Genomic DNA, 21634 nt, shown 5'->3' on the forward strand with positions numbered 1-21634 from the left:
GGGTCCGGGACACGAACCGCTGTCGACTACATGGGAGTCCAGCAACATAGCCATTACATCATCTACTGGTCCCTAGGTTGTGTCTTAGTACATTTGTGCTGCTATAACAAAATATCTGATACTGGGTAACTTATAAATAATAGAAATTTACTTTGTAAAATATATTTATTTATTTAATTACATTTGTTATTATTATTTTATTTTATTTGACCAGAGAGAGACAGAGAGAGAAAGGGAAAGTGAGAAAGCAAGCCGCCAGGTCCAGGACTGGAACTGTGGTCAGTCATGGGGGAATCCAGCACCTTTAATCACCATGCCATCTGCTAGCCCCAGAAATTTACTTTTTACAGTTCTGGAGGCCAAGATCAAGGTGCTGGCAATTTTGATGTCTGGTGAGGACTTGGTCTCTCCTTCCAAGACGGGGCCTTAAATGCTTTGTCTGCTCATGGCAGAAGGCAGAAGAGCAAAAAAAAGACCTAAGTTAGTTTCCCCCAGCTCTTTTTTGTGTGTGTGTGTATGTGTGTGTGTGTGTGTGTGTGTGTGTGTGTGTACATTTTATTGGAAACCTTAAATACTCTTCAGACATAACAATGTCTTCAATCAAGGCTCTTGTGTGGCCTACACGAAAAACTGGCTTTTTGGATTGGGGGAAGGAGAGGAACAGCAAAGATGAGTGCTTAATATGCCAAAAGGACATCTCATGACGAATGCTCTTCAGCCAGCTTATCAGCCTTGGCCACAGCTTCTTCAATGGGTCCCACCATATAGAAGGCCTGTTCTGGAAGATGGTCATATTCACCTATATGGGAAAAAAATCCAACTAGTAAGTGAAAGTTAGGGGTACCAGCTTCCCCATATGTCCTGTGAAAACCTCAGCAACCTGGAATGGCTGAGATAAGAAACGCTATATTTTCCATGCACGGGACACAGTTAACTTGTCCTCCTCAGAAAGTTCTTCCATACCCAGGATGGCAATGATATCCTGGAGGGATTTGTAATCCTGCAGGATTTTTTGCACCCCACGAGCAACATTATAATGCTCACTGCCAACAATGTCGGGATCCTGGGAACCAGCACTTAGCGTAATGGCTATGTCGCTGGACTCCCATGTAGTTGACCACAGTTCACATCCCGGACCCGGTGGCTTAAAACTCACGCCGGGTGCGTGTGCATGCGTGCCCAAGATCCCAAGAGGAGAATGGAGGAGAAGGGATTGCAGCGTGACCATCCCCCCTGGGGGGTGATTTCTTGCTTTCTGTCTCTCTGTCTCTCTCTCTCTGTCTGGCAAGCGCACGCGCCCTATAGCGAAAACCTCTCAAAAAAAAAAAAAATGTTGGGATCCATGATGCCAGAGGTGGAATCTAGAGGATCCACAGCTGAATAGATGCCCAACTCAGTGATAGCACAGGACAACACAGTAGTAGCATCCAAGTGGGCAAAGGTGGTGGCAGGAGCAGGGTCAGTCAAGTCATCAGCAGGTACATAGACAGCTTGTTCAGAGGTGATACAACCATTCTTGGTGGTGGTGATTCTTTCTGCGTAGTACCCATGTCAGTGGCCAGGGTAAGCTGATAGCCCACAGCAGAAGGGATTCTGCCCAATAAAGCAGACACCTCTGAGCCAGCCTGGGTGAAGCGAAAGATGTTATCAATAAACAGCAGCACATCTTGACCTTCTTGGTCTCTGAAGTATTCAGCCACAGTCAGTCCATTCAAAGCTACCCGGGCACGAGCACCAGGTGGTTCATTCATTTGACTGTACACCAGTGCTACCTTGGAGGTAGCATCTTTTAAGTTGATAACACCAGACTCAATCATTTCATGGTATAAGTCATTGCCCTCTCGGGTTCTCGCACCAACACCAGCAAACACAGAGTAACCACCATGGGCTTTGGCAACATTGTTAACTCCATGATCAATACAGTCTTACCAACGCCAGCACCACCAAAGAGCCAAATTTTGCCACCTTTGGCATAGGGAGCTAGCAGATCCACAACCTTGATACCAGTCACCAGAATTTCCTGTTCAACACTCATCTCCATGAATTCAGAAGCCTCAGCATGAATAGCAGCAAATTGTTTGGTTTTGATGGGACCTCTCTCATCAATAGGTTCTCTAATGACATTCATGATTCTACCAAGGTCTCAGGACCAACAGGAATTTTGATTGGTGCACCAGAATCCAGAACTTTTTGGCCTCTAACCAAGCCTTCTGTACCATCCATGGCAATAGTCCTTACTGTGCTCTCACCTAAATGCTGGGTCACCTCCAAAACGAGCCTGGTTTCCCTGCCTTGCACTTGCAGGGCATTTAGGATGGGGGGTAGTCCCTCATCAAACTGAACGCCCCCAGCTCTTTTATTAAAGAGAGATATTTGCTTTAGGGCACGTGTATACACCAGAGACACAGAGAGAGACAAAGAGAGAGAAAATGAGAAAGCATCCCCCGAGGGAGAATGGCCACACCACAATCCCTTCTCCTCCATTTTCCTCTCAGGATTTTGGGCACGCATATATACTTGCCTGGCATGAATTTCAAGCTGCCTGGTATGCGACTCAAATTGTGGTCAGCTCTGTGGGAGTCCAGCACATTAACCACTACAACACCTGCTGGCTCCCTCTCTTCCATAGGGCACTAATCTAATTCACAATCCTCTAACTGGCAATTTTTAAAAAATTGCCAAAGACTATGTGCACTCACCAGAGAGAGACAGAGAGAGAAGGAAAGGGAGAAAACATCCCCCACAGTGGGGCATGGTCATGCCACAATCCCTTCTCCTCCATTTCTCCATCCTGTTGGAATTTAGGACATACATACACACACATGCCTGGTGTGTTTATCAAGCCGCCATGCCCCAGATTCAAACTGTGCAGTCAGCTATGTGGGATCAAGTCTTTTTTAAAAAAGAATGATTTATTTATTATTATTATTGTTATTATTATTTTTCACATGAGTTTTGCCAGAGAAAGACAGACAGAGAGAGAGAGAGAGAGAGGGAGAAAGCAAGCTGCCCGGTCCGGGACTCAAACCATGGCTGGCCATGTGGGAATTCCAGCACCTTAACCACCATGCCACCTGCTGGCCTGGGATCAAGTCTTTTAACCCCTGGACCACGGAGCTGGCACCGCAAGGGTCATTTTACCTCATTGAGAAGATTTATTGGGAGCTATGTCCTTAGTGAGAATTTACTCTGACACAAAAGGATGGCAAAAGCCCTGAATTGGTGAATGTGTCTCAGAAGTACGATTTCAGCACTGCACATCGTGACGGGCCCTCTTTCTAGCCTCAAGATACTCACCACCCGATTGCTGAGCCAGCGCCTCAGATTCCCAGTCTGGGCTTACACAGAGCTCTCTTCCAGTCACATTTCTGGTCAGGGTGGTCTGTGGCGGCAGCGATGTTCTCAGGGACAGAGCATCACAGATGTATTTGTGCCACAGCACATTTTGTCAGACGTCGCTTTAGCTCCTATTCTTTAGCTACAGCGAGTCACACAGTCGCAGCTAGTTTCAAAAGTGCAGGCGAGTGCAACACCGCCGTGTGCTCGGAAGGAGGAGCGCTGGAAGATCGGCCAAGAGCACCAGTAACTGCCACAGATGCTGCTGCTTCAGTCCCGAAGAGAGGAGAGTAGCTTAGACCAGGCTGGCAGCCGAGAGAGGACAGGAGTGACCCCACTTTGCATCTTTCTTAAAGGTTGAGTCCACTGTATTTGGTGAGGGATTGGATGGGAAGGGTGGCAGAAATAGGAAAATCAAGGATAATCCCTCAACGATTCAAACAACTATGTGCAGTGCTGGAATCGTACGTCTGAGACACAGTCATCAGTTCAGGGGTCTTCCTAGTGGATACGATGCCAGCCTTTTGTGGGGAAATAAAGAATTCAGTATTGGAACCGAAGCGGGAGATGTAAAGGAGGACGTTGGAGTCTAGGAGAGATCGCTGAACTGGATATAAAATTTGGGGGAGACTTTGGTGTATGAATGATAATGTTCTGAATCTGGAATATTCTATAAAGGGGGCCCAAGGGGACTGGCAGGTGGCGTGGTGGTTAAGGACGCTGGATTCCCACATGGCTGACTGTGGTTTGAATCTCAGATTTGGTGGCTTGTTTTCTCACTTTCCTTCTCTCTTACTTTCTTGCTCTGTCTCTCTCTGATCAAACTTAAATAAAAATTTTTAAAAGTGGGGACAATGCTAGAGCCTTGAAAACATTAGAGAGAAAAGAGAGAACCAGAAAGGAGAGTACGAAGGAGCTACCAGTGAGACGGGAGGAAAGGCAAAAAGCAAGTTGAAAGAAAAAGATTCCCATGAGAACAAGCTACTGTCAACTTTGCTAATAGACAAGAACTGAGGATTTAGGACATAGAGGTCTTGGTTGACCTTTCCCATCGCTGAGATGAAAGCCAAGTTGGAGTTGGCTTAAGAGGGGACTGAAGGAAAGGAATTGACGATAGGAAGCATAATTTTTGTCATTGTTGTTCTGAAACAAGGAGCACAGACAGGGGTGGTAGTTGGCAAGAGAAGTGAGATCAGGAGAATGTTTTTTAAAAATACATAATCGGGACCACCAGTTAGTGTAATGGTTGTGTCACTGGACTCCCATGTAGTTGACCACAGTTCAAGTCCTGTACCTGGTGGCTTAAACTCAAACTGGGCACGTGTGTGTGTCCAAGATCCCAAGAGGAAAATGGAGGAGAAGGAATTGTGGTGTGGCCATCCCCCGGGGGGGTGATTTCTTGCTTTCTGTCTCTCTGTATCTCTGTCTTTCTGGCAAGCGCACATGCCCTATAGCAGAAACCTCTCAAAAAAATTCACAATTACTTATTTTATTTATTTATTATTTTTATTATTATTTAATTTGCTATAGTGCACGTACACATGTATGCAAGAGAGAGACAGAGAGAAAGCAAGATGCTAGATTCAGGATTTGAACCATGATCAGCCATGTGGGAATCCAGCACCCTAGCCACTGTGCCACCTGCTGGCCCTGAGAATGCCTGTTTTTAAGATGGGAAGAATTAACTACACATTTATACACTGGTGGAAAGGGATCCAGCAGGAAGCCCAACTGATGAAGGAAAGAGAAGAGAATATTTCTGGAGAAGAGGAGACAAGTGGTGGACAAGTGGGGAAATGGCTTGGGACAGGAGCTGGAGTGGTTTGGAGGACAAGAACAGGTTCCGGGTGGTTGTAGATAGTAATCAAGCTGGTGTAAATTTGGATTGTTTCAGTTATTTCAAGGAGGAAGGAAATGGAGCTATTAGCTGAGAACGAGGATTGGGGAGAAGATGATAGAGAGTTGACAAGATAGAGTTGAAGATATGAACTGGTTTTCTAGGAACGTGGGAGAGGGAATGAACCAGGAAAATGGAGCACGGTGGCCTCGCTGCATTTGAGGACCTATCTGAGGATCATGGTTGCATATTTTATTTATTTATTTATAAATTGTGATTCCCGATTTACAGATAATCATGGTACATCTTTGTGGGGTACAGAATGGCTTTTGTCCTTTCTTTTTTTTTTTAGGGGTTTTTGCCTAGGGCATGTGTGCTCATTGGAGAGAGGCAGACACTGTGAGAGGGAAAGTGAGAAATCACCCCCCATGGGGGATCGCCTTGTGGCAATCTCTTCTCCTCTGTTCTCCTCCTGGGATCTTGGGCACACAAACACACAGGCCCAGTGTGCTTTTCAAGTCACCAGGTCCAGGTCTTGAACCGCAGTTAGCCACGTGGGATTCCAGGGATGTAACCACCATGCCATCTGCTGGTCCTTACAGTATGGTTTTTCTTCTTTCTTTCTTTTTTTAAAGAATTATTTTATTTAACTTTATTTATTTATTTGTTCATTTGCTTATTTTCATTTGACCAGAGAAGGCTAGAGAGAGAGAGGGAAAGTGAGAGAGCAAGTCCCCAGGTCCAGGACTTGAACCTCTGTCTGCCATGTGGGAATCCAGTGCCCTTAGCCACCATGTCACCTGCCGACCCCCAGTATGGTTTTTCAAAGTATGTATATAATGTGTAATAACAAACCAAGGATATAGACATATTCATCTTCTTTAACATTGAACATATCTGATAATAGTTCCACAAGTGTTTTTTAAGTATGTATTGAATTGTCAGCAACATGTTTACTTGGCTATGATATACAGCTCCACAACCCATCCCACTTGTTTCCACACATTCTTGCGACTGTTGATCATTTTCTCCCAGTTGTAAATTTGAAGTAAGTTTGAGTAGGTGGGAAACTGGCTTTAAGTGGGGTCATAGTTTTGCCATATATGATGAGGAGGGAGAGAGATTATATCCACAAGAATTCACTACTGGGCTACTTGGCCCAGCAGGTGACATGATGGTTAAAGACGCTGGCTCCCACATGGCTGACGGTGGTTCGAGTTCCTGACCTGGCAGCTTTCTTTCTTTCTTTCTCTCTCTCTCTCTGTCCCTCTCTGGTCAAATTTAAATAAATAATAAATACACTTAAATAAAATAATTCCTTTTTAAATTATTTTTACATTTATTTTAATTTGACCAGAGAGGGACAGAGAGAGAGAGAGAAAGAGAGAGGGAAAGTGAGAAAGCAAGCCACCAGGTCCAGGATTCGAACCATGGTCAGCTGTGTGGGAGTCCAGCTCCCTTAACCACCACGCCACCTGCCGGCCCCTAAATAAAATAATTATTAAAAAAAAAAAATTGGTGCCAGAAAATGGAATGGTGGTGGTTGGTTGGGACGCTGGACTCCCACATGGGGGACTGTGGTTCGAGTTCCCAACCTGGTAGCTTGCTTTCTCACTTTCTCTCTCTCTCTCACTGGTCAGTACATGTGTCCTATAGCAAATTTAAAAAATAAATAAATAAATAAATAAATAAATAAATAAATGAAATAATTCTTCTAAAAATATGAAACAAACAAAAAACAAAGCAGGTAATTCCACAGAGGGTTAAAATTTTAATACCAAAGGGTAACTTACAAAATGACAGTTCCAAGGCAAGAGACAAATGGCTCTCCAGTCATAGCTTGCAGACTCTGCTCCACTTCACTCTCTGAGCCCCTCCTGCAGTGAGCTCAAATTTCTTTTTTTTTTTTTTTTTTTTTTTTGAGAGGTTTTCGCTATAGGGCGCGTGTGCTCGCCAGACAGACAGAAAGACATAGAGACAGAAAGCGAGAAATCACCCCCCAGGGGGGATGGTCACACTGCAATCCTTTCTCCTCCATTCTCCTCTTGGGATCTTGGGCACGCACGCACATGCGCCTGGCGTGAGTTTTAAGCCACCGGGTCCAGGATGCGAACTGCGGTCGACTACATGGGAGTCCAGCAACATAGCCATTATGCTAACTGCTGGTTCCCAGAGCTGGAATTTCTTAAAGGAGGTGAACAATAGGGACAAACTTGAGGGGAAGAGAGCCATCTGGAGCTGTGACCGCCCCATGCTACAGGTCAGCTGAGCAAGGTAATACCAGGGAAGAAGCTCTGACAGCTCCGGGGTCAAAGATTGTTAGCCTTTCCATTATTAAAGGCCAGTGGCTCAAGTTGTTATCTCAGGGGGCCTGGATGAGTGCCCCAGATAAGAATTTAACTCAAAGAAACTCATGCTCAGCAGTAAAATGTTGCTCTAGGGCAAAGTGGAAGAGTAGAGGCACACAGAGACGGTTCACACAGCAAGAAACCAGAAAAGTGCAATTCCTTTATTAAATAGCACTGTTAGAATTTGTGTAATATGAATGGCATATTATGTGTAATCAGGGGTAAATCTATTTATATCGGGAGAAAACTATTGTTTTTAAGAGAGTTTTTTTTTTTGGAGAGGTTTTTGCTATAGGGCGCGTACGCTCACCAGACAGAGAGAGACATAGAGACAGAAAGCAAGAAATCACCCCCCCAGGGGGAATGGTCATGCCGCAATCCCTTCTCCTCCATTCTCCTCTTGGGATCTTGGGCACGCACACACACACGCCCGGCATGAGTTTAAGCCACCGGGTCTGGGATGCGAATCGCCGTTGACTATGTGGGAGTCCAGCAACATAGCCATTACACTAACTCCTGGTTCCCTTTTTTAAAAAAATTGATTTATTTAATTTAATTTGTTATTATTATTTACCTTTTCCGTTTGACCAGAGGAGACACAGAGAGAGGTAAAGTGAGAAAGCAAGCTACCAAGTCTGGGACTCGAACCATGGTTGGCCACATGGGAGTCCAGTGCCCATAACCACCACACCACCTGCCGGCCCCCTGGTTCCCTTTTTAAGAGAGATTTTTGCTATAGGGCACATGTGCTCACCAGAGAGACAAGAGAGACAGAGAGACAGAGAGAAATCACACTGTAATCCTAGGTCGTATCCCTTCTCCTCCGTTCTTTTCTCTGGATCTTGGGCACGCATGTGCCTGGCGTGAGTTTCAAGCCACCAGGTCTGGGACTAAAACTACTGTTGACCATATGGGAGTCCAGCAACATAAAAAAATCTCTTAATAAAAGAGACAGCTGGTCCCTTTTTTTTTAAGAGTTTTTTTTTTGCTATAGGATGCATGCACTTGCCAGAGAGACAGAGATACAGAAAGCCAGAAATTACCCCTCAGGGGGATGGCCATGCCACAATTCCTTCTCTTCAATTTTCCTCTTGAGGCTAGTGTTTGTTTGTTTGTTTTTTCATAATTATTTATTTTATTTATTCATTCATTTTCAGAACTTGATCTGCGGTCAGCTACATGGGAGTCCAATAACGTAACCAACTGTGCCATCTGGTGGCCTCTGGATGAAACTATTGTTATGTGAGGCATTTTTATTGATGTTGAATATAGTTTTTTTTTTTTTTTTTTTTAGTTTTGCCAGAGGGCATGGGGTTGGGGGGGGGATGTGGAGTGAGAAAGCAATCTCCCACAGGGGATGGCTATGATGCACGGGCTCAGTGTGTTTTTCAAGCTCTAAGTCTGGACTTCAATGACGTAGTTGGTCATATGAGATCTAGCTGCCCAACCACCATGCCACTACCTAGACCGAGTATGGTGTCTTTTTTTATTATGATTTATTATGATGATGGTATTATTTTTATATTTGCCATAGGGCATGCGCACTCATCAGACAGAGACAGACAGACAGACAGAGAGAGGAAAAGTGAAAAACAAGCTGCCAGGTCTGGGAACCGGCCATGTGGGAATCCAGAGTCTCAACCACCATGCCATCTGCTGGCCTCCAAATATGGTATCTTTTAAACAAAACATTGTCTGGTCTTTTGAAAGTTGATGCAGGAGCCAACAGGTGATGTGGTGGTTAAGAATGCTAGACTTCCACATGGCCGACGGGTGTTCAAGTCCCGGACCTGGTGGCTTGCTTTCTTGCTCTCACTCTCTCTTGCTCTGTCCCTCTCTGGTTGAATAAATAAATAAATGAAAGTTAAAAGAATAATTGTTAAAATATTTTATTTACATTTTATTTATTTATTTATTTAAATTTGACCAGAGAGGGACAGAGTGAGAGAGAGAGAGAGAGAGAGAGAAGAGAGAGAGAGAGAGGGAAAGTGAGAAAGCAAGCTGCCAGGTCCAGGACTCAAACCACAGTCAGCCACGTCGGAGTCCGGCACCCTTGACCACCACGCCACCTGCCGGACCAAGTAAAATAATTCTTAAAAAAAAGAAAAAGAAAGTTGATGCAGAGAAACATGCACAATTTAGTATATTGATTTTATGTCCTCTCTCCTTGCTAAACTACCTCATTAACTGTAATAATTTGTCTGTATATTCAGTATATTTCCCATGTATATAGTCATATCTGTGAACAAGGTTTGCTTCTTCCTTTCCAGTGTTATGTTGTTTTATTTCGTTTGTGTGCATTGCTTCATTAGCACAGTATGAGGTTGAATTGAAGTATTAATAGTAGTACTCTTGAGAACTTTGAACATTTTTTTTGGGGGGGGGAGAGATTTTCACTGTAGGGCACGTGCGCTCGCCAGACAGACAGAGAAATAGAGACAGAAAGCGAGAAATCACCCCCCAGGGGGGATGGTCACGCCGCAATCCCTTCTCCTCCAGTCTCCTCTCGGGATCTTGGGCGCGCATGCACACGCGCCCAGCGTGAGTTTTAAGCCACCGGGTCCGGGACACGAACCGCGGTCGACTACGTGGGAGTCCAGCGACATAGCCATTACGCTAACTGCTGGTTCCCGAGAACTTTGAACATTTTGCAATTAATTTGATTTGCTGTAGGTTTTTTTTTTCTTTTTTGGAGAGGTTTTTCTTATTTGGTGCGTGTGCTCACCAGAAAGACAGAGAGACAGAGAGATAGAAAGCGAGAAATCACCCCCCAGGGGGGATGGCCACGCCGCAATCCCTTCTCCTCCAGTCTCCTCTCGGGATCTTGGGCACGCACGCATATGCGCCCGGCGTGGGTTTTAAGCCACTGGGTCTGGGACGCGAACCGTGGTCGACTACATGGGAGTCCAGCGACATAGCCATTACACTAACTGTTAATCCCAGTTTTAAGCCAGTATCTTTATCAAGTTAAGAAAGCAATTGGCGTAATGACTATATCACTGGACTCCCACGTAGTTGGCAGTGGTTCACGTGGCTTAAACTCATGCCAGGTACGTGTGTGTGCATGTCCAAGATTCTGAAAGGAGAACGGAGAAGGGATTGTGGCGTGGCCATACCCCCTAAGGGATGATTTCTCCCTTTCCATCTTTCTGGCAAGCGCATGTGCCCTATAGCAAAAACCTCTCAAAAAAAAAAAAAAAAAAAAAAAAAGAAAAAAAGCTTTTTTTCAATTCTAAGAGAGTTGTTTTTGTTTTTGTTTTTGTTTTTTTAAAATTCATGAGTGGATGTTGAATTTTATCAAATACATTTTCTGTATTTGCTGACATAATCTTGAGAATTCTCTCATTTAACCCATTGATGTAGTTAACTACGATTATGTGTTTTCTAATGTTAAAACATTTGTTCTGGTTATCTACTGCTGAATAATGAATTATTCAGCAACAACAAAAATTATTATTATTTTTTTTGGAGAGGTTTTTGCTATAGGGCGCATGTGCTCGCCAGACAGACAGAGAGAGACAGAGAGACAGAAAGCGAGAAATCACCCCCCAGAGGGGATGGTCACGCCACAATCCCTTCTCCTCCATTCTCCTCTCGGGATCTTGGGCATGCACGCACACGCGCCTGGCGTGAGTTTTAAGCCACCATGTCTGGGACGTGAACCGCAGTCGACTACGTGGGAGTCCAGCGACATAGCCATTACGCTAACTGCTGGTTCCCAACAACAAAAATTCTTGAAGTGAACAAGCAAATTATATTAAGGCTGCAGGATACAAGGTTAATATCCACAAGTCAATCACTTTCCTATATACCAGCAATGAATACACAAAATTTGAAATTTGAAACACATTACAATTTGCACCCCAACAATGAAAATACTTAGGTGTAATAAATCCAACAAAATATATACAAGATCTCAGGATCAGCAGTTGGCATAATGGCTACATTGCTGGACTCCCATGTGGTTGACCGCAGTTCAAGTCCCAGACCCAGTGGCTTAAACATACCCGGTGCATGTGCGTGTGTGCCCAAGGTCCCGAAAGGAGAAGGGATTCTGGCATGGCCATCCCCCTTGGGGGGTGATTTCTCACTTTCTGTCTCTCTGTCTCTCTCTGTCTTTCTGGCGAGTGTGCATGCCCTATAGCAAAAACCTCTCAAAATATATATATAAATAAGATCTATATGAGGAAAATGACAAAACTCTGATGGAAAATATCAAAGAAGAACTAAATAAATGGAGAGATATTCCATGTTCATGGATAGGAAGACTCAATATTATCAAGATGTCACCTCTTCCCAACTTAATCTATAGATTCTATGCAATTCCAATCAAACTTTCAGGAAATTATTTTATAAATGTCAACAAACTGATTCTAAAATTTAGATAAATAGTAAAACGGATGGCCAAAACAATATTGAAGAACAACAGAGTAAGAGGACTGACACTACCCAATTTAAGGACTTAATGTAGTTACAGTAATCAAAACAGTATGGTATTGGTGAAAGAACAGATAAATAGATTAATGGAACAGAATACAAAGCCCAGAAATAGAGCCAGATAAACTTAATCAAATAGGTACTAGGAAATACATGGAGCAAAGTAGTCTTTTCAACAAATGGAACTGAAACAACTGGACATCCACCTACAAAAAAAATGAATCTAGACACAGACCTTACACCTTCACAAAGATTGACTCTACATGGATCATGGCCCTAAATGTGAAATGCAAAACTATGTAAAACACTTAGAAGGCAATATAGGAGAGAACCTAGATAACACTGGGTAGATGATGATTGGATAAAATGTCAGAATTTCAGTTCATGAAAAAAATCATTGATAGGGACCAGCAGGTAACATAGTGGTTAAGGTGCTCGACTCTGTTCAACCTTGGCGTCCCAGACCCAGCAGCTGGAAATTCATGCTAAGTCCATTTGCATGCATGCCCAAAATCTTGAGAGGAGACTGAAGGAGAAGGGATTGCAGCATAGCCATCCCCCCTCCTTGGGGTGGAGGAAGGGTTTCTCACTTTCTATCTCTGTCTCTCCAGTGAGTGCACTCGTCCAAATAGCAAAAAAAAATCTCAAAATAAATAAATAAATAATAGATTGGACTTCAGTAAAATTAAAAACTTCTGCTCTGCAAAAGGACATTACTGAGAGAATGAAGAAACAAGATTCAGACTGAGAGAAAAAGTTTTTCAAAACACATAGCTGAAAAAGGACTACGGTGGTTCATTTTTATTGTCATCACGCCTGGATTAAGTAATACTTAAAAGCCTGGCAAAGTATTATTTTGGGTGTGTCCATGAGGGTATTTCCAGAAGAGATTAGTGTGTGAGTCTAAGTGGACTAAGTGGGGAAGATCCATCCTCAACGTGGGGGCAGGGTGAGGGGAGCATCATCCAATCAGGGCTGGACTGGCTAGAACAGAAATGGAAAAGACAAATTTGTCTTTCTGAGAGCTGTGACAACACTTCTCTCTTGGGGTATCAGAACGCCAGGCTCTCCATGACTTACACCTGCTGAGTTCTCAGGTTTTGGGCCTCTGACTGACAGTTATACCATCAGCTTGTATGGCTCTGAGGCTTTCAGATCTGGATGGAGCAGCGCAACTGGCCTCTCAAGATCTCCAGCTTGCAGACTGCCTGTCATGGGACTTCTCAGCCACCATGATCACATGTTCTGATTTAGTTTAAAAGTCTCATATATCTATGTCACTATCCTACCAGTTCTGTCTCTTTGAAGAATCCTGACTAATACAAGGACTACTGAACGAAATATACAAAGAATTCTGAAAACTCAACAAGAAGAAAATGGCCAATGACCTGAAAGTACACCTTATCAAAGAAGATACGCGGATAACAAGTAAGCATGTGAAAAGATGCTCAATGTCACACATAATTAGTGAGTTGCAAATTAAAACTATGATACCACTACACAGCTCTTAAAATGGCCAAAATACTGACAACGCCAAATGCCAGCAAGGATGTGGAAGAGTAGGTACACTCATTAATTGCTGGTTGGAATAGAAAGTGGTACAGCCACTTCAAAGACAGTTTGGTGGTTTCTTACAAAACTAAACGTACTCTCACCACATGATCCAGCAATGACACACCTTGGTATTTACCTAGAGGAGGTGAAATTTTTTAGTAATTTTCCTTCTTTTAAAAAAAAAAATATTATTGGGGCTCGTGGGTGGCGTGGTAGTTAAGGCACTGTACTCCCACATGGTCGACCATAGTCAAGTCCCAGACCTGGTGGCTCGCTTTCTCCCTTTCCTTTTCTCTCTCTGTCTCTCTCTCTGGTTAAATAAAATAATAATAATAATATGATAATAACAAATGGAAGTAACTAAATAAATCATTCTTCAAAAATTTTTGTGTATTATTATTTTAATTTGACAAGAGAAAGACAGAGGTGGGGGGAAGGGAGAAAGTAAGCCACTAGGTCTGGGACTTAAACCACAGTCAGCCATATGGGAGTCCAACACTTTAACCAACACGCCACCTGCCAGCCCCAAGGAGATGAAATCTTATGTTCACACAAAAAACTGTACACAGGTGGTTATAGCAGCTTTCAAAGATTATTTCTTTCTGAGACCAGCAGTTGACATAATGGCTGTGTCGCTGGACTCCCATGTGATTGACTGTGGTTCGAGTCTCGGACCCGGTGGCTTAAACTCATACCAGACACATAGTCATGTATGCCCAAGATCTCTAGAGGAGAATGGAGAAGGGATTGTGGTGTGGTCATCCCCCCTGGGAGTGATTTCTTGCTTTCTGTCTCTCTGTCTCTCTCTTTCTGGTGAGCGCATGTGCCCTATAATAAAAACCTTTCCCACCCAAAATTATTTATTTCTCTCATGAGAGAAAGAGAAAGGAAGAAAGAGAAACACCCTCAGTGGGTCTTAGGCTGTGGTCCTCCTCCTCCGCAGTCTTTCCCACCCAGGAACTAGCCCTACGTCTCCACACGGCTTCCAGCATTGAGCAGAGCCGTGCCATCACCACAGCACCAAAGCTGGACCACGGCAGCTTTATTTGCAATTGACCAAAGTTAGAAGCAACTCAGTTGTCCTTCAATAGATGAAAAGATAAATAAACTATGTTACATCCAGAATGCAATATTATTCCGTACTTTTTTTTTTTTTTTAAATGACTGGCAGGGCTAGTAGTTGGCATAATGGCTATGTCGCTGGACTCCCATATAGTTGACGGCAGTTTGAGTCCCGGACCCGGTGGTTTAAACTCATGCCTGTGCATGAGTGCCCAAGATCCCAAGAGGAGAATTCAGGAGGAGGGATTGCAGGTGGGCCATCCCCCCCTGGGGGGGTGATTTCTCACTTTCTGTCTCTTTGTCTCTCTCTTGTCTTTCCAGTGAGTGCACACACCTTATAGCAAAAATACCTCTTTAAAAAAAAAAAAAAAGGGAAAGAAAGAAAAACAAAATGACTGGGAGCCAGCAGGTGGCATAGTGGTTAAGGCACTGAACTCCCACATGAACGACTGAGGTTCAAGTCCCAGACCTGGCAACTTGAAATTCAGGCCAGCAGTTGGCATAATGGCTATGTCACTGGACTCCCATGTGGTCAACTATGGTTTGAGTCCTGGACCCAGTGACTTAAACTCTTGCTGAGTGCATGTGCGTGCATGCCCAGATCCCGAAAGGAGAATGGAGGAGAAAGGATTGCAGCATGGCCATCCCCCCTGGGGGGGTGTGTGTGAAAAAAATTAGCAATAGGGTTGGCCCTGTTGCCTAATGGTTAAGGGATCAGATCCCATATGGCCCTGCCTCGGCAACTTGAAAAACATGTTGGGCTTGTGTGTGCTCGTGTGTGTGTGTGCTCAAAATCCCAACGAGATGGAAAAAATTAAGGCAAAGGGATTGCAACCATTGGAGGGTGCTCTCTCCCTCTCCCTCTCTCTCTCTGTCTGTCTCTGGTGAGCATATGCACCCTCTAGCAAATTAAAAAAAAAAAAAAAAGGATGATCAATCTATGAGAAAACTTAGAAGAACCTTAAATGCTTGTTACTAAGTGAAAGAAGCTGATCTGAAAAGCCTACAAACTGTACGATCGTAACCGCCTGACACCCTGAGAAGCAAAACCACGGGGACACTAAATAGAATCAGTGGTTCCCAGGACCTAGCAGGGAGGGAAGATGAAGAGGCAGAGAACAGAGGCTTTTTAAGGCAGTGAAACTGCTGCGTAGGAAACCACAAGTATTGATAACATATCATTATATATTTGTCGAAACCCATGGGATGTACAAAACCAAGAGTGAACGCTAATACAAACGCTGAGCTGTGATGACAACAGTGCATGATGTAAGCTGTGGGTTTGTTGTTTGTAGCAAGTGACTGCTCTGGTGGAGGAAACTGAGAACGGGGGAGGTTGTGTACGTTGGTGGTGGGAGAAGAACGAGTATATGACAACTCTCTCTACTTAATTTTGTTTGTGAAACTAAAACTACTGTGAAAAATAAAGCTAATTTGGTCCAGTAGCTGGAGCATAGCAGTAACAATATCCTGCAGGGCTGGAAACTACACACCAATTGTGGGTTCAGATTCCTCTGGGTATACTCAGACACATAAAGTCCTGAAGAGCTGGAGGGCTGGGGCGAGGGGATCGCAGTGTGATGAGACTCTGTTGAAGGTGCCTTGTATCGCTCTTTCTATCTCTCATTTGCACATAGAGTCCTTTCTGTCATAAAGGAACTAAAGCTATTAATTTTTTAAAGAATTCTTTTTTATTTAACTTTATGTATTTATTTGTTTTAATTTGACCAAAGAGGGACAGAAAGAGAGAGAGAGAGAGAAAGAGAGAGGGAAAGTGAGAAAGCAAGCCACCAGGTCCAGGACTCGAACTGTGGTCAGCCACATGGGAGTCCAGCATCCTTAACCACCACACCATCTGCCAGCCCCAAGCTATTCATTTTTAAACCTTATTTATTTATTTAGCTTTGTTATTATTTTAATTTGACCAGAGCGAGACAGAGAGAGAGAAAAAGAAAGTGAGAGAGCAAGCTGCCAGGTCCAGGACTCGAACCACGGTCAGCCATGTGGGAGTCCAGGCACCTCAACCACCACACCACCTGTTGGCCCCCAATTTTTTTAGAGGGATTTGTTATAGGGCATGTGCACTTACTAGAGAAAGAGAGAGAGAGAGAGAGACAAAGAGACTCAAATTGAGAGATCACCTCCCCAAGGGAGATAACCACACCACAATCTCTTCTCAGTTCTCCTCTCAGGATTTTGGGCACGCACGATCACACACTCAGCGTGAGTTTCAAGCAGTCAGATCCAGGACTTGAACAGTGGTTGGCCATGTAGGAGTCTGGTGATGTAAACACTATGCCATGAGCTGGTCCCAAAACTATTAATTTTTTTAAAAAGCTAACCTGGGGGCCAACAGATGTTGTAATGGTTACGTTGCTGGACTCCTACATGGTTAATCACAGTTCGAGTCCCAAACCTGGCAGCTTAAAACTCACACCAGGCCTGTGTGTGTGCGTGCTCAGAATCCTGAGAGGAGAATGGAAGAGAAGGAATTATGGCGTGACCATCCCCCTGGGGAGTGATGTCTTGCTTCCTGTCTCTTTCTTGTCTCTCCAGTGAGCGCACATGCCCTATAGCAAAAATTTCTCTCTCAAAAGCTAACCTGGGATCTAGCAGGTGGCATGGTGGTTAAGATGCTGGATTCTCACATGACCAACCATGATTCAACTCCTACATCTATTGGCTTGCTTTCTAACTTTCCCTCTCTATCTCTCTGGTCAAATTAAATAACAATAATGATAATAACAAATACAATGAAATAAATACTTCTTTATAAAACATTTATTTATTTCATTTGTTATGATTATTTATTTTTTATTTTGACCAGAGCGACAGAGAGAGAGAGAAAGGGAAGATGAGAAAGAAAGCTGCAAACAGTGGTCGGCCATGTAGGAACCCAGCTCCTCTTTTTTTTTTTAAGAGAGATAGAAAGCAAGAAATCACAGGGCCAGCAGGTGGCATGATGATTAAGGTGCTAGACTCCCACATGGCTGTGGTTCAAGTCCTGGACCTGGCAGCCTGCTTTTTGTATTTTCTCTCTCTCTCACTAATCAAATTAAAAAATAATAATATCAACAAATAAAATAAATAATTCTTAAAAAAAAAAAAGAAAAGTGAGAAATTACCTCTTAGGGGGGATGGACATACCACAATCCCTTCTCCTCTATTCTCCTCTCGGGATTTTGCACGTGCATGCACACGTGCCCAGCTTGAGTTTTAAGCCTCTGGGTCCAGGACTCAAATCGCAGTTGACTACATGGGAGTCCAGTGATGTAACCATTCCACCATCTGCTGGTCCCCCAATAAATCTTAAAAAAAAAGCTAACCTAGTGGCTCAGCAGATGGCATGGTGGTTTAGGTATTGGACTCCCACATAGCCAAACATGGTTCAAGCCCCGGACTCAGCAGCTTGAATAGCATGCCAGGCACATGTGTAAGCATGCTCAAAACCCTAAGAGGAGAAAGGCAAAGAAGGGATTTCAGCTTGGCCATCCCCTTGGTGGGTGATTTCTTACTTTCCTTCTCTCTCACTATCCTGTGAGTGCACACACTCTGTGACAAAAACCTAAAAAAAAAAAAAAAAAAAACTAACTAGCTAGAAAAGGAGATCAACTCCAGTAAAATGAAGGGAATTATCATGGAATTAAAAAAAAATAATCTTGCTTCTGGAGAATTCCAGTTTCCATTTATGTAGCAATTTAATAAGAAAGGCTTTAATGGTCTCTATTTTGGATATTATTTTAAAAGACACAGACACAATGACCAGATTTAAGGATCAACGGGGTTGGGTGCTAAATCCACTGAAAGCAGATAAAGAATGTTAACTAACTTAAAAAAAAAAAAAAAACGAGTCGTCTATCACAATCATCCTGCCTCAGCCTCCTGAGTGGGTAGCTGAGAATAAAGGCAATGCCACATGGGCTTTTAGAGCAAGTCCTCCCGTGGGGCCTCGGTGTACTGAGCGGTAGTGCTGATCAGCGGGCGATCGCGGCTGGGCCAGGAGTGACAACCATCTTTGACAAACAGAGTTCGTTGAGTTTAGAACGTTCGAGGGGGGCCGGCAGATGACATGGTGGGTAAGGGCACTGGACTCCCATATCCAGCTTGCTTTCTCACTTCCTCTCTCTCCTTCACTCTGTCCCTTGAGTTAAATTACCATAAATAAATAAATATACATAAAGTTAAATAAAATAATTAAAAAAACAAAAAACTAGTGTTTGCGAGCCATAGGTAGAGTGGTGTTTGGGGTGCTGGACTCCCCGCATGGCTGACTGGTTTGAATCCTGGACTTGGCAGCTTGCTCTCTCACTTTCCCTTTCTCTCTCTCTCTCACTATCATTAAATAATGATAGTGAATAAAATTCAATAAATAATTCTTAAAAAAAATATTTGAGCCCCAAATATGATTTAATAAGTCTACTTCAGAAAGGCTTTGGATCCAGTTATGACATTCAGCTCTACTGCTTTGAAAATAAATAAATAATGCATTTCTAACATTTACTTCAGGTTCTCATCATGGTAGTACGGTTACTGCAAACCAGTAGCCAGTCGTGAATATGAATCTGAGGATGTAAGAAATCTGAGAGAGGGCCAGCAGGTACCGTGGTAGTTAGGGTGCCGGATCTCACCTGGCCAACAGTGCGTTTGAGTCCTGGACTCAGTGGCTTGAAAAACATGCCAGCCGCGTGTGTGCACATGCCCCAAATCTCAAGAGGAGTATAGCGGAGAAGGAATTTCGATGTGGCTTTCCCTCTGGGGGATGATTTCTCACTTTCGCTCTCTTTCTCTCTCTCTGTGTCTCTCTGGTGAGCACACAAACCTATGGCGAAAAACTAAAAATGAAAGAAAGAAAAAGAAAGAAAGAAAGAAAGAAAGAAAGAAAGAAAGAAAGGAATTTGAGATTTCTTATAACAGACTTAGGATAAATATTCTTTTTAATTAATTAATTATTTTTTTATATAGTTATGTTTTTAAAGAATTCTTTTCTTTAGACTATTTATTTATTTATTTTAATTTGATGGCAGATGGCGTAGTGGTTAAGGTTGCTGGACTCCCTCCCACATGGCTGACCACCGTTTGAGTCCCAGACTCGGCAGTTTGCTTTCTCACTTTCCTTCTCTCTCTCTCTTTCTCTCTCTCACTCTGTCCCTCTGTGGTCAAATTAAAATAAATTTAAAATTTTAAAAATAAATAATTCTTTAAAAAGATAAAAGAAAGTGAAAAATCACCCCTTGGAGGGGATGGTCACACCACAATCCCTTCTCCTCCATTCTCTTCTTCAGATTTTGGGCACACACACACACACACACACACACACACACACACACCCACACACGCCCAGCACGAGTTTTAAGCCTCCAGGTCCAGGACTCGAACTGCAGTTGACTATGTGGGAGTCAAGTAATAAGGTTAAATAAAAAGTAATTCTTAAGAAAAAGATAATTAAAAAAGGAGAAAAATTGTTTTTAAAAGAATTATTTATTTATTTAATTCCATTTGTCATTCCTTTTTTTTTTTTTAAATTTGACCCAAGATATCTATATATATATATAGAGAGAGAGAGAGAGAGAGAGAGAGAGAAAGGGAAAGTGAGAAAGCAAGCCACCAGGTCTAGGACTTGAACCACAGTCGGCCATGTGGGAACCCAAGCACCTCTACCCATCACACTTCCTGCCAGTCCCAGGAAAAAAAATTATTAATTAGTAACAAAGGAAATTCAGGAGTCTCACAGAATTTAATTTTTAAAAGTTGTTTTGTGGCCAGCAGGTGGCATAGTGGTTACGGCACTGGACTCTCACAGTTGGCTGACCACAGTTCAAGTCCTGAACCTCACGGCTTGAAAAATCATGCCAGGATCATGTGCGTGGGTGCCCAAAATCGCAGGAGGAAAATGGAGGAGAAGGAGCTGCAGCATGGCCATCCACTGTGGGGAGTGATTTCTCACTTTCCCTCTCACTGTCTCTCTCTTCTCTCTAGTGAGTGCACATGGCAAAAAAAAAAAAAAAAAAGTTTAAAAAGGACTTTGTATTATTACTATTATTTTGCCACAGTGTTTATGCACTGCCAGAGGGATGCAGAGACAGAGGGAAAGGGAGAGAGCACTCCCAATGGGGTGTGATCATGCTGCAATCCTTTTTCCATCCTGTCAGGATTTGAGGCACGTGGACACACACACACACACACACTCACCACACGCACACTCACCACACTGTGTGTTTCTCAAGCTGCTGGGGTTGAAACTCAAACACGGTCAGGTATGTAACACAGTCAGGCATATGCGATCTGGCTCCCTTAACCACTAGGCTATCAGACCAGCCCATTACTTCTTTCTTTCTCTCTTTTTAAGTTTTTACTATAGGACACATGTGCTCACAAGAGAGAGAGAGAAGGGAAGGGAGAGTGGGAAATCACCCTTTGGGGGGAATAGCTATGCTGTAATCCCTTCTCTTCCATTCTCTTTTCAGGGTTTGGGGTGCACATGCACACACACATGCCAGGTGTGATTTTAAGCCACCAGTCCAGGACTCAAACCACGCAGTTGCCTATGGGGAATCCAGGGCCTCAACCATCATGCCACCTACTGGTGCAGTACTTTATATTATTATTCTCTCTCTTATTTTTAGAGATACTTTTGACAAAGGGCATGTGCGCTTGCTGGAGAGACAGAGAAAGAGAGACAAAAAAGTGAGAAATCACCCCCAGGGGGATGGCCAAACTGTACATTCTCCTCTCAAGATTTTGGGCATACACGCACATGTGCCCAGCGTGAATTTTTTTTTTTTCAAAAGGGGAGGTTTTTCTTTATTAGGAACTCAGATGGGCAGCGGTCCTGTAACTCCAGTGGTATACCAAGGCTGAAGGAATACACCATATTGCCTCTGCACCTATGCCCTCTCCCAAGGCAGAGGAAAATCAACCAACGCCCACCCTCTAGTCCTCCCCAGTGACACTCTTCAGGACCTTCCCCAGTACTCGAAAAGAAATGCCTCCCCAGCACCACCCTCAACATGCACAAAGTTAGGTCCAACATAGGCCAAAGTTAGGACAAGCAAAGAAATCC

General features: G+C 43.4%; 1 pseudogene; it reads right to left on the minus strand.

Moving 5' to 3' along the window:
• Window positions 1-547: 547 nt before the first annotated feature.
• On the minus strand, window positions 548-12230 carry LOC102480588 (ATP synthase subunit beta, mitochondrial pseudogene; annotated as a pseudogene).
• Window positions 12231-21634: the final 9404 nt, after the last annotated feature.

The sequence above is a fragment of the Tupaia chinensis genome, unplaced genomic scaffold (assembly GCF_000334495.1).
Source record: "Tupaia chinensis unplaced genomic scaffold, TupChi_1.0 Scaffold149501_1, whole genome shotgun sequence".
Lineage (NCBI taxonomy): Eukaryota > Metazoa > Chordata > Mammalia > Scandentia > Tupaiidae > Tupaia > Tupaia belangeri.